This window comes from Vicugna pacos, chromosome 3 (assembly GCF_048564905.1).
Source record: "Vicugna pacos chromosome 3, VicPac4, whole genome shotgun sequence".
Taxonomy (NCBI): domain Eukaryota; kingdom Metazoa; phylum Chordata; class Mammalia; order Artiodactyla; family Camelidae; genus Vicugna; species Vicugna pacos.
This window is the reverse complement of record NC_132989.1, coordinates 5,552,623-5,566,582: the sequence shown is the minus strand read 5'-3', so window position 1 is coordinate 5,566,582 and position 13,960 is coordinate 5,552,623. Positions and strand designations below refer to the sequence as shown.

At 49.7% G+C, this 13,960-nt stretch overlaps 1 protein-coding gene across 1 annotated transcript in view; it reads left to right on the top strand.

The window, feature by feature from the left end:
* Nucleotides 1-13,960, top strand: part of LOC140690902 (adenylate cyclase type 2-like) — a 101,917-nt gene that overhangs the window by 40,930 nt on the left and 47,027 nt on the right. Inside the window, exons 2-3 of the mRNA XM_072953053.1 lie at nt 11,722-11,914; nt 13,829-13,947. The gene's annotated coding sequence lies outside the window, so the exon portion shown is untranslated. The remainder of the gene's footprint in view (nt 1-11,721; nt 11,915-13,828; nt 13,948-13,960) is intronic.

Below are 13,960 nucleotides of genomic sequence, written 5' to 3'. Positions count from 1 at the left end.
AACTAACACAACCTGTAAGTCAACTTTGCTTCAGGTTTTAAAAAATTCTAGTTTCCAGGTGGTTGATTTTCTTTAGTAAATGTTTCCTTGCTGACTTTTCATTGTTTTGCCTAAAATAAATGCAGATGGGTCCGGTTCACTGGTGACTAACCTACACATGGGTAACCTTGATGACAAGATAATCTGAGTACATCTCATTACAGCGTAATGTAATGTAATACAACACAATAGCACCAAGAGGGGTGGGCAACTTGCCCGAGCTCCCGGGGTCCAGCTCCCGGTGCGGCCCTGACGTGACCATTGCATGGACAGCAGATGTCATGGCGAGGACGCAGAGGTCACATCACTAAGACACTGACAGAAACTGCACAAGACCCTTAAAAACTGGGAAAAGGGCAGTCTATTCACACACCCAAGGGAGGCCACGCCCCAGAACCTGGGCCAGCTCTTAGCGCCCCTGGCAGCTATGGCAAGGTGTGCCGTGTAAGGAGGGCCACCCCTGTAATTTCAAATTTTCTGATGCTCACATTTTAAAAAGTGAAAAGTGTGATTAATTTTAATAATATAGTTTATTTAAACCAATCAACCCCAAGTGTTATCATTGTAACATGAAGTCAATATAAACAATTATTATTATTATTATCATTATTATTATTATTTATGACTAGTATGAATGTTATACTTAAGGGACATCTTGACTCAGACCAGCTGCTTTTTAATTGCCCGGAAGCCACATGTGTGGACAGCACAGGGCCACATGGCCACACGACAGCACTTCCATCAGGGGCCCTCTGTGTGACTGACCCTGTGTGTCCTACGCTTCCATCAGCGATCTTTCCCTAGAGCAGGAGTCAGCTGCCTCTTTCCCAGCCCAAAGCGGAACAGTGGCCAGAGCGAGACGACCTGCACCCCTGAGTCTGTGCACAGCGCTCACAGTAGTAAGAGGCGCGCAGAGATTCAGTCTGTGAGCTAGAGCGGCTGACGCGCCTGCAGAAGCTGAGCGTTCCACTGAGGGTGCAGTCCAAATAAAGGCTGGCTCCTGTTGAATTTTATTTGGGAAAAGCTTCACCGAATGATGGCCTTAAGAACAGCACTCAGTCTCCGCAGCCTGTTGAGCTTTGGTCACCCTGCCGAAGCTGCACTGAAAGCAATCAACACGGTGAAAACACGGGTGAGCTCCTTACAGCTACCAAGTCTGCAAAGAAAATCACTGAGTAAACGCTCCAACTACTGGTTCCCCTGGAGTATATGGTCCCGTGTCTTCTCCTCTAAGAAAGGGACTGAAGTAATTAAATGGCAATTAAATTAAATCGTGTGCATTCCATATAACATGGGATGGAAGGAATGGAGTATATACAGTCTGGCCAAACCTTGAAAACAGCTGTTACCTCTGTGGCCCGGCATGACAAGCTGTCTCGCCACCAATGTGCCGAGCCCCAGCCCCGGAACATCAGCGGGCCTCGCAGACGAGCCTTCACTCGGCGCCCAGTCAAGGCCCAGGGTCAAAGGGACTCTGAGTCTATGTTTGTGTATGGTGTGAGGGAGTATTCTAACTTCATTGATTTACATGCTGCTGTCCAGTTTTCCCAACACCATTTGCTGAAGAGACTGTCTTTATTCCATTGTATATTCTTGCATCCTTTGTCGAAGATGAGTTGACCGAAAGCTTGTAGGTTCATGTCTGGGCTCTCTGTTCTGTTCCATTGGTCTATATGTCTGTTTTTGTACCAGTACCATGCTGTCTTGATGACTGTAGCTCTGTAGTATTGTCTGAAGTCTGGGTGGGTTATTCCTCCAGCCACTTTCTTTTTCTTTAGTAATGCTTTGGCAAATCTAGGTGTTTTGTGGTTCCATATAAATTTGATTATGATTTGTTCTAGTTCTGTGAAATATGTCCTGGGTAATTTGATAGGGATTGCACTAAATCTGTAGATTGCCTTGGGCAGTGTGGCCATTTTAACAATATTGATTCTTCCAGTCCAGGGGCTTGCAATATCTTTCCATTTTTTTAGGTCTCCTTAATTTCCTTAATCAATGTTTTATATTTCTCCATGTATAACTGACCTCCTTGGTTAGATTTACTCCTAGGTATTTTATTACTTTGGGCGCTATTTTAAAGGGGTTTGTTTCTTTACTTTCTTTTCCTGTTGATTCATTGAAATGCAACTGATATTTGTACATTAATCTTGTAACCTGCTACCCTGCTGAATTCTTCAATTAGTTCTAGGAGTTTTTCTGTGGACCTTTTAGGGTTTTCTATACATAGTATTATGTCATCTGCATATAGTGACACTTTTACCTCTTCTTTTCCAGTTTATCTCCAGTTTATTTCTCTCTCTTGGCTGATTGCTGTGGCTAGGACTTCCAAGACTGTGTGGAATAGGAGTGCTGAGAGTGGACAGCCTTGTTTTGTCCCAGATTTCAGTGAGACTCTTTTAGGTTTTTCACCGTTGAGTACTATGCTGGCTGTAGGTTTGTCATATATAGCTTTTATTATGTTGAGATATGTTCCCTCTATACCCACTTTGGTGAGAGTTTTTATCATAAATGGGTGTTGAATTTTATCCAAAGCTTTTTCTGCATCCATTGAGATGATCATGTGGTTTTTGTCCCTCTCTTGTTGATGTGATGTATTATGTTCGTTGACTTGCATATGTTGAACCACCCTTGTGTCCCTGGGATGAACCCCACCTGGTCATGATGTATAATCTTTTTTATATGCTGTTGGATTCTATTTGCCAATACTGTGGTAAGAATTTTTGCATCTATGTTCATCAGTGATATTGGCCCGTAATTCTCTTTTTTGGTAGTGTCTTTGCCTGGTTTTGGTGTCAGGGTGATGGTGGCTTCATAGAATGAATTTGGGAGTATTCCCTCCTTTTCAGTCTTCTGGAAGAGTTTGAGGAGGACTGGTGTGAGGAGTTCTTTGTATGTTTGGTAGAACTCCCTGGTGAAGCCGTCCAGTCCTGGACTTTTATTTGTAGGGAGGTTTTTTTTAATCGCTAATTCGATTTCATTTCTAGTGATTGGTTTGTTCAGGTGGTCAGTTCCTGTTTCTACTAAGGATGGTTCATCCCCTGGCATAAGAATAAATGAATTTAAACGGGACATCGACGGAGGCACTCCCTGCGGTTGCGGGGGATGATTCCATGGCGTTGAGCTGTAATCTTTGTTCACGCTGGCCCGTGCAGGGAACGCTCCCTTTTGTCACGGGGCTGGGAGTGAGCTGCTTTTGAAGTTTTCCTGAAGCTTGTCCCATCCTTATGCAACACGGACCTACATGGATTTGCCCAATGATTTCCTTTTTCACATCTTGGACAGAGTCCAGAAGATTTTTCCTTTTTACTTCTCATAAAGGTTCGTGGTGCAGCCTTCTGTTTTGTATTTCTGCATTCCTTTTTTGTATGACCAGTTTTTCCACAGTTCAAACATTTGCCTTGAATTTTTTTTCCTAATTTCAATCCTGCCATGGCTTGCGCCATCATATTGGCCTTAACACTTGCAGTTCCCGCTCCCTGGCTCAATCTTACATGTTCAGTCATTGGAGCCTTCCCTTTAAAGGGACCAATGGCCTTTTTGCAGTCATCATTAGCATGTTCATAAGCAGGAAGTTGAAGAATTGTGTTGGCAGTCTCCAGGCCAGGCTGCGGGGGGGATGGGAGAAAGATGACCAGAGCAGAGCATCCGGGGCAGGCCCCCTGCACCCGCCTCCATCGCTGCCCACCCTAGACCACTGACCTCACCACACAAGCCTCGCAGGAGCAAGCTAACCAGGAGACATGCGTCCTGTGAACCTGGGAAGAGATGGAATCACACCCCACTTGTCATGCGGATGCTGTGAGGCCCTGATGGGATGATGACGGCTTTGGGGCTTGGAGGTGCCGACACCATGCTGGGCACAGGACTCAGTAATTCCCTCATTTACTCTAACCCTCGCAACCCCTTTATGAAGTTGATGCCTTTACTGTTTCCCTGTTTGACAGATAAGGAAGCTGAGGTTGGAAGAGGAGTGACTTTTCAAATACTAATTACCGATGATGGAGGTGGGGCCCAGGTCATCCTTCTCCAAAGCATAAAGATCTTAACACACAGAGGATCCAGGAAAATGGGCAGAGACTCTGATGGGAGACCCTTGTCCACTTGGTTATTTCTTCACTTGGTTTAGCAAGGTGTTTTCACGTTCTTACTTGAAATGTAAAGACTATATTGACCTCTTTGCAAATTACCAACTGGATAGAAGGTCAGACACCAGATGGTCCCAAGGTCCCTCTGACTCAGTGACATTGTGAACTGCTATAAATAACAGCCAGATACCCTTCAAGCTTCCACTTCAAAAGGATAAGCCTGCACCTTATGTTCAGTCATTGACTCCCGACAGCGTAGGCTGCCTTTTCCCAGCTGACCCCCCCCCTTTGGTGGATATGTACAAAAATGATGTCAGCCAAACCAGAGCTTGGACTCCAGTGACATACCTTATATGCATGATATTTACATACTTTACATGCATTTCAGTAAACTCATGAGTGTCCTGTTTCCTAAACTCCACCTGGTAGAAGTGAAAACTTGCAACATAAAGAAAACGTTGGAACTGAAAGTTGACTCACACCTCCTCCTACATAAAACTGTGCTGGTCAGGAGTTGGTGAGGAAAACTATGATGCAGTAAGTGTAGTTCCTTCCCTAAAATCACTTGTGACTTCATCGATGAGGTAATATATAGAGAAGTCAAAAAGCCAGCGTTAACACGTGAGTGCTGTGATCAGCTCTGTGGGGATTGTCTCAGGCTGAGCTCCCCCAGAAGCAGATCCTAAGACAGAGACGCGTGTGAAGCCTGTTTGGGGTATGTTCTTAGGAAGTTCCTGGGGGGAGGTAAAGTGAAAAGTGGAAAATGCTATTTTAAGTGAAAACAAAAGAATTCACCAGCCCCCACTTAAACCATGTGGGCAGGCACAAAACGCCACCTTTCCTATGGTTTCACTCATGGGGAACACCCATGAGAGGTAAAGACCCCTAGACAGGAAGAGGACTCGGGGTTGTCAGGGGCTGGGGGAGGAAGGGAGTGTGCACTTTGGATCCAGGGTATTATTATGAGGAAACAAATAGCGTAAAACTACATGGTAGTGATGGTCGCACAGTATGTGAATGCACTTAATGTTCCTGAGTTGCACAATTTAAAAGGGAAAAAATCTGTAATTTATTAAAGGAAATAGGAAGCGGAAAAATAAAGGATGCCAACCATGGGGTGAAACAAACAAAGTAAAGTGAAAAACAAAACAAAAAGAACTTCAGGGGTAGTGAAGTCAACTTCAGGTGGGGGAGGGGATTCATGGTGGTATTTTGGAGAAGGTGTAGGAGGGGGCAGAGGGGGCTCAGCCCTAGGGGGTGATGATGCCAGAACTGCTTCTCCAATGCCCAGCGGTGCAGGTGCAGGTGCAGGAGCGGCAGGCTCTTCAGGAGCGGCAAGATCAGCAGGAGCGGCTGGCTCTTCAGGAGCGGCTAGATCAGCAGGAGCGGCAGGCTCTTCAAGAGCTGCAAGATCAGCAGGCTCTTCAGGATGGACAGGCTCTTCAGGAGTGGCTAGATCAGCACAAGCAGCAGGCTCTGCAGGAGCAGCTATATCAGCAGGAGAAGATGGCTGTTCAGGAGCGGCAGACTGTTCAGGAGTGGCAGGCTCTTCAGGAGCAGTAGGCTCTTCAGGAGTGGCTAGATCAGCAGGAACGGCGGGCTCTTCAGGAGCGGCAGGCTCTTCAGGAGTGTCTAGATCAGTAGGAGCGGCTAGGTCAGCAGGAGCAGCCGGCTCTTCAGGATCGGCAGGCTCTTCAAGATCGGCAAGCTGTTCAGGGGTGGCTAGATCAGCAGGAACCACAGGCTCTTCAAGAGCGGCAAGATCAGCAGGCTCTTCTGGAGCGGCAGGCTCTTCAGGAGTGGCTAGATCAGCAGGAGTGGTAGGCTCTTCAAGAGCCACAAGATCAGCAGGCTCTTCAGGAGCGGCTAGATCAGCAGGAACAGCAGGCTGTTCAGGAGCGGCAGGCTCTTCAGGAGTGGTAGGCTCTTCAGGAGTGGCTAGATCAGCAGGAGCTGCAGGCTCTTCAGGAGCGGCAGGCTCTTCAGGAGTGGCTAGATCAGCAGGATCGGCAGGCTCTTCAGGAGCGGCAGGCTCTTCAGGAGCCGCTAGATCAGCAGGAGCGGCAGGCTCTTCAGGAGTGGCTAGGTCAGCAGGAGCGGCAGGCTCTTCAGGATCGGCAGGCTCTTCACTAGTGGCAGGCTCTTCAGGGGTGGCTAGGTCAGCAGGAGCAGCAGGCTCTTCAGGTGCGGCAAGCCCTTCAGGACCGGCTAGATCAGCAGGAGCTGCATTATCTTCAGGAGCAGCAAGATCAGCAGGTGCAGCAGGAGGGAGCTCACGGTCTCCTGCTGGATCCTGGTGGTCCTGCTTTTTTTCTGTGCCGTCTTCCCCTGCCCCTGCCTGCTCTGGACCTGTAACTGTTGGACATAGAGAGAGCTTTAATTCTAGTGGTTGTGCTCAGGTTTCAGAATGGAAAAAGGTACCCACATGCCTCCCTTTCCATGTGCCTTTCCAAGGACAGAAATCTTCTCAGAGCTTTGCAGACAGCTCCCACTGAGCAAGTGCCCACAGGATGTGTTCTGTGAGTGAATTCTTCCAGACAGGTGGTCTGAGGCCAGTCTTTGCTCTGGTCCCAACAGCAGCCTCTGGGGACGCCTCCCTGTGTGACCCAGCCCTCCGCCCTCCCTCAGCTACACACCCGCACCAGCCCCGCCCTTCTTACCTTTGGGCTCTGCTTCGGGGGGCTCCTGGTCCTCTTCCTGAATCCCCAGGAGGTGGGCATGGTGCTCCAGGTCAGAGCCGGGGGTGCTGAGTTGCCCCTCAGCCCTGGGCAAGATCCTGGGGGGAGACCTGGGTGGTGTCTGGGTAGTAGGCCGTGGTGGTGGGGAGCCCTTCATACCCAGACTCTTCCGGAGCCTGTGCTGGCCTTCCACAGTGTGGCACACCAGCCCCTCACTTGGGGAGGTGGCATGAGTGTCTTGGTTCCCTGGATCCTGCGCTGTCTGGCTCTGCAATGACAGTGACCGACAGCCGGCCCGGCCCGGAGGTCTCAGAGCCCTGCCCGGCCAGGACCACTCCTGCTTCTGCCCCACTCGACCCTCTGCTGCCAGATCAGACTGGCACCTTGGTCATCTCAGTCACCCGGGAGGCAAGAGACACACCCAGAGGGCATGGGCGCCACCTCGGGCAGCAGGGCCCTGCCCCGGTTCTCCACATCCCAGCCAGCCCGCTTGGACCCAGGTTGTGGACGTGATCGGCCCCCCAGGCCTCTGACCCTTCCTCAGCCTGCTCTTGCTTGAGGCAGGACCCCCCCAACATGACTGCCCCCCCTCCACCAGTCAGGAAGGGGCCGTGGGGCCACCCGGGTGGGATCTGGGCGGGCCTGCCCTGGGCCTCCCTGTGTTACCTTTTGGTCCCTCTGGCCAAAAGGCCAGAGGTGCCTGGGGTGAGACCCGACCCACTGTCGGCACTGTTGGCAAAGGCCGTTGCTGCGGGCTTTCCGGGGGCCACGACCTCGGGATCTTGGGACACAACAAAACATGTCTGAGCTGAGCTGAGTTCACCAGCCAAGTCAGTTGAGAAGGGTTCTTCTCTACAGATCAGGTGCCTGGTGACCTGGGTTCCAAGTTCTGTTGGGCTCTGTTGCCAGGGAAGTGAGGTCACTTCCTGGGGTCCCCTTCCCCAAGCTTCCTCCTTACACAAAGCTCCCCAAGGGCCTCTCTGGGCAGCTGATGGCTCACTTCCCACCCCATGCCATGTCCACACAGTGACACCAACTCGGCCCCTCCTATAGCCCTGGGGAGGCCTGGATGCAGCCAGGGCCACAGCTCTGAGGACACAGCTGGGTTCAGACCCGGCTCCCCCACCAGCAGTGCTGTCACCCTGGACAAGCCACCTGCCTCTCAGGGTCTCCCCAATCCCCCATCGGCCCAGTGGGGATCATTCTGGACCCTGCTTCCTAGGAAAGCCATCCTGTCTCTAGAACCACTAACACCTACTGCACCTGTCACCTCTGCGGGCTGGCATCACAGGGAGCTCATGCACAGACTTAGCAAAGGAAGGGCCCCACAGAGGGCTGGTGGGGAGCAGGGCATACCCCACACAGGCCGGGGTCTGCCCTGGGCTCTGGGGAGAGTCACCCTCCTTGCCGCCTGCTTCCCAGCTCCCTGTTGGCAGGTTGAAATTAAGCACAACTCTGACATCGTCCGTTCCGGCATGCGACCTCCAAGGTCATTCTGTCATGTCAGATTCATGCCCAGTGCCCCATCTCGGCCTCTGGCGTGGGCTGCCCCACAGTGGCTCCCTGCTTTTTTGCTCTCTGGTCACACGTCCTTGTGTGATCCCCACACTCTCCCCTGCAGGGTGGATGGACACTGGGACCGGGTTCTGACATGTAGACTGACTTGAGACAATGTGCGTCAGTTCCACTCATTCCCAGCTCCAGTGTTCCTTCTCTCTCTGTCTCTCAGTGCCTCTCTCTCTGTCTCTCTCTCCCTCTGCCTCTGTGTTTCAGCCTGTCTCTTTCCTGTATGCGTATGTGCATACGATTATGTGTATATGTATGTATTTTTATGTGTGTATTTTTAGGGCCCAGGGCAGGCACTTCTGAAAATGCCTTGATGACATATTATTTTGAATTCATGTTACTGAAGAAAACACATCTTTGAAAGCTGTGCAAGCACTTTGGTGGGATCAGCTCTGAGGACCAGCACTGCTGGGGAAGGGATGCACCTGTGGCCCTTTGAAGTGTCCTGCTCACTGTTCCCCCAGAGAGGAGTGTCTTTTCGCTCTTCCCTCCAGGGGATCTGCTGGGGCCTCTGCCTCTTCATGTTGTCACCAGGGCTGGTTGTCACCAGGCTAAAGACCCACAGTGTGTCTGTCTGCCTGTGTCCTCACCCGAGAGGCCAAGCACCTCTAACACACACTGGCCACCTGCACTGCTTCTTGTTGGAACTGCCTGTGTGTGTTCTGTGTCTTTTCAGAACACTGGGTTTCGAGAGGTGTTTAGACCACATGGGTGTGACACCTTTCTCTGACCTTGCGTCAAGAGGAATGCTTTTTCAGGTTGTGGTTTGTCTTTTGAGCTGTCTTTTCTGGTCTTTGTTTTTCGGTTTTGTTTGGTTTTATTTTGCCACAGGAAGAGTTAAGCATCTCCCTTTGGTTCTGGTTTCACACTTAGAACAACAGTGTCTACCCCGAGATTATGCACAGTTACTAAAAGGGCTTCATTTAGTATATCTCATCTTTAATCCATCTGGAGCTTCCTTTCAAAATACAAAATGCTAGTTCACGTAAAAACAAAAAGATTTACCTGTCCTAACTTAAGAGACGTGGGCAGACACAAAAAGCCACCTTTTATATGATGTCATTGATAGGGAACCTCCAGGATAGGTAAAGACAGAGAGAGCAAGGGAATGAGGGCTTGTCACTGGCTAGGGGAGGGAGGATGTGGAGTGTGCTTCGGATACAAGGTTTTACTCTGAGGAAGGAAGGAGTCTGAACCCAGACAGGGCTGCTGATCCCACAGCATTGCGAGTTCACTTAATGCTCCTGAACTGCACAGTTTAAAGTGGGAAAAGGCTAAACTTAATTCTTGCAAACTTAAATCATAAAAATAGATGATACGTAATAGAAAAGGACAAATCTGACTCCATACTAGATCTCTTCCTGTGGCTTTAACCCTGTGCCCTGTTACCTAGGCTTAGTCTTGTCTGTCTCATAAACAGGAGAGCCTGTTCTCAAGGCTCTGATCTTTAAGCACATTAACACTTTTGCACTGATATAAAAACAACAAGTTGCAGAATAGAAAATAACTTATTTTGTTAGAGGTTGTACAGGGGCACCATGACTTGACCCACGTGGACAGCTATAGACCAAGAACACAGTCGACTAATGTCCTGGAGAACCCTCTTCCCCAAGTCAGACTTCAGGCTCCTTTTCTACTAAAAAGGGGAGGGGCTGTGGTTGGTTGATGCAAACTTCTTGGTGCAGGAATTCTTTCTTTTTGGAATCCTTTGCAGCTGTCCCTGTGGGGGTGTGATTGCACATATGAGTCATATCATTTGGTATTTTTCTCTTTCTGGCTAACTTCACTAAGAATGACGATCTCTAGGTCCATCCTTATTGCTGCAAATAGCATTCTTTTAACCTTTTTAATGGCAGAGTAGTATTCCATTGTATAAATATACTACTTCAGCTTAATCCAGCCACCTGTTTCTTCATTTAGGTTGCTTCCACGTTGGTTGCTTTTGGCTATTATATATAGTGGTGCTATGAATAGTGGGGTGCAGGTACCTTTTTGCATTGGAGTTTCCTCTGAATATATACCCAGAAGTGGGATTGCTGGATCATAAGGTAAGTCTGTTGTTAGTTTTTTGAGGAAATTCCATACTGTTTTCCATAATGGCTTCACCAAAGTACATTCCCACCAGCAGTGTAAGAGAGTTCCCTTTTCTCCATACCGTCTCTAGCATTTATCGTTCATGAACTTTGAAGTGACAGCCATTCTGACTGGTGCTTTGTAGTTTTCATTTCCATTTCTCTGATAATTAGTGTCAGTGAGCATTTTCACATGTGCCATTTGTAGTCTTCACTGCAGAATTGCTTCTTTAGGTCTTCTGCGCATTTTTGGATTGGGTTGTTTTGTTTTCTTAAGTCATATGAGCTGCTCATCTATTCCGGAGATGAAGCCTTTGTTGGTTTCATCTTTTGCAAAAATGTTCTCCCATATGGTACTTTGTCATTTTGTTTTGTTCATGGTTTCCTTTGCTGTGCAGAAGCATGTAAGTTTCATTAGATCCCATTTGTTTATTCTTGCTTTTATTTCTATTGCTGGGTATACTGGCCTAGGAGAAGAGTTTTCAGATGTAAGTGAGATAATGCTTTGCCTTGATTGTCTTCTAGGAGGTTTATTGTATGTTGCCTTATGTTGAAGCCTTTGATCCATTTTGAGTTGATTTTTGTGTATGGTGTAAGGGAGTGTTCTAGTTTCATTGGTTAATTTTTATTTAAATGTTTGGTAGAATTCTCGGCTGAAATCACCTCAGCCTGGAGATTACTTTTTCATGGATTTTAAAATTATGAATTAAATCCCTTGAGCAATTCTAGGGCTATTGTAATGATCTGTCCTGTTTGGTGAGTTGCGATAGTCTGTGTGTTTCAAGGGGTAGGTCACTGATCTGAGCTGTCAGATTTCCATGTGTGCTGTTGTTCGTGGTGTCTATCATCCTCTTCATGTCTGCAGGATTGGTGGTAAAGTCACATTTCTTTCCTGAACTTGTTAGTGTCTTTTTCTCCTTTTCTTTGTCACGCTTGCTAGAGATTTGTTGATTTTATGAATATTTTCAAAGAACCAGGTTCATTGCTGTGTGCTGGACACCATCCACTGCTCACATGTGGGGCCCAGAAACCCTCCACACGGTGCCAGCACTCAGGTGCTGTGACCCCACTTACAGACACGAGGGCCCCAATACTGACGATGAGGTAACTCAGCTAGGGTCTCACCACCAGCAGATGGTGGAGCCACAGTTGCATCCCAGATCCCCACAGCAGGCCCCCCAGACTGCAGTGGGCGAGGACCCAGAAGGAGGGACCATAAGAGTTCTTTTCTTTGATAAGTGGAGAGTTTGACAGCATTCCTTCTTTTCTTCCCATGATCAGCAGCGGAAGGTGTTGAGAACAACTTCAGAAAAGCTCAGAAACTGCTCATTTTTCTCTACAAACGTTGTCTACACCACCCCTGGGACATGCGTCAGCAGGTACAACGGCACCTTCTGGAAGCCCGCCAGATGGAGCTGGAGATGGCAGACCTGCACGTCTCCACCCTGAAGTACAAGCAGGCTGAGCGAGAAAGGTGGGTGCCGGGGTTGGGAGGGGTCGGAGGTGGCGGGAGTCTGAGGCCCTGGGACATCCTGTGAGCATGGGTGCCGCCCTTCTCAGCCCCGCAGTGGTTCTGGGCATCCCGGCGCCCTGGGGAAGAGCCTGGTGTGTCTGGGAAGCCAGGGCCCCTGACGGGGTTTGTGTCTTGTACCACCAGCTTCAGGGCGAACATTTCACCAGCACCTTCGCTCTGGCCCTGATTCCGGCCGCCTTGTTCGGCCTTGCCCATCTGCTAATAACCCCGCAGTAAGTGTTCTTCTGGGTCCGTCCGTCAGAGGTCGCCAGACGTCCTTCGCTTTTCAGGTTCAGGTTGGACTCCCGCAGTCACAGTCCCGTGGTGCCCCCGCCTCGGGGGGCAGCCTGAGCTGCACACCAGTTCCCCATTTCCCGGAGGAGCTGGCCACGTGAGCCTGCTGGCCTGGGCAGGGCTGCTCCTTCTCAGCTGTTAATTTTAAATGTACTCAGTTCTGCGACCCGTCCAACCTCAGAACACGCACCACTGGCGTCATGACAGCCTCTGCGAGAGGGAACAGACCAAACGGGCACCCTGGTTTCCAGATGCTTGCTGACAAATGTTCAGAAATGTTAAAATAAGAAAAAGTCGGCTCTGGAAAGGGACACAAATACAATAACTTTAATAACATTTAACCATTATAACTCAAAATTGAGTTTGACATTTTTTGTTCTTTATTAAAAAAAACCCAGAAAAACTCCACATTTCCTCCAGATATACCACTTTCTTCACACTTGATCTCAGCCAAAAGGCCGAGAAATGATTGTACCACTTTCTTAATGAACCTTCCGAGTGGAGTCAATTCAAAACACATGGAAGCCACCCCCACCCCCAGACACTGCACACACTGGCCACCTGGATGGCCCTACCTGGGGATCCAACTTTTTCTAGAAAAGCCCCCTCCAGATGAGGCCCAGGAAGAGGGCAGTGCGCGGCAGCCAGGTCTGTGCAGCCCTCGGCCTTCCTGCATGAGGAGAGTGTCTCTCAGGCACTCCCAGGGCTAGAGGGACCCTGGGGTGGTGGGGAAGTGAGTGCGGACACAGGAGGGGCTCCTCTGCTAGAAGAGGACCAGCATGGGCAGCTCCCCAGACACCACTGCTGCTTCCCTGGGGCTGGGACCCGGGTGGGGCAGGGGAGGAAGGGCGGGGCCCCTGGCATCCTCTGGGCACACCTCACCTGGCCCAGCCTGCAGGGACTGTGTGTCATCTGTCCTAGGGGTGTGACCGTCCTGCTCCTCCTGGAGTTCTACGTCTGCTTCCTGGTGTCCTGTGTCTGTACCTGCTCATCACCTGGTCCAGGTGCATGTGTGTATGTGCCTTGCACCTGCCTATCACCTGGACAGGTAGGTGCGTGGCCTTTGCCTGCCCTCTTGGCAGGACAGGTGGAGGCAGTTTGTCCCTCACCTTCCTGGCTGGTGGAAAGAGTCGTCCATGGGGCACAAGCTCCTTAGGCCCCATCCTGTGCGGGGTGCTGTTTGGAGTTCTGGGAGCGCGCCCCGAAGGGTGGGTGTGGATGGTGACTGAATGAATGAGCACAAGGGGTGATGCTGTTCTCCCCGAAAGGAGGGTCCTGTGCCCTGTTGGGTGTTCATGTCGTAGACGGCGGCCTCCACACTCTCCAGAACTCTTCCTTGGCTTAGGAGCCAGGGTTTATCACGTGGCACGTGCTGCCCAGGCCTGGGAGAGGGCTCTGTCCTTGTCCTGCACACCGTCCACATGTCCTGAACCTTCTTTTTCAAACGTCCCATTTCCCCACTAGACCCCCGTTCGTCACGTCTGACAGACTCAGTGTTATCTTTGTGCAGTTGTTGAAAGCAAGTACTTCTTGGGAAGATTGAATCTAGGTTTATTTATTTAAATTCTTTGTTATTCATAGGTACCCTCTTGATTGAAGTTGAGTTAAAAATGCTGTTTGAATAAACAGCCACAGGCCAGCTCTTTGATTTCACAGACGAGGTGGCTTCTGGCTCGGTCAGCTGCAGTTTCCCACTTCAGGTAAGATGGCTCT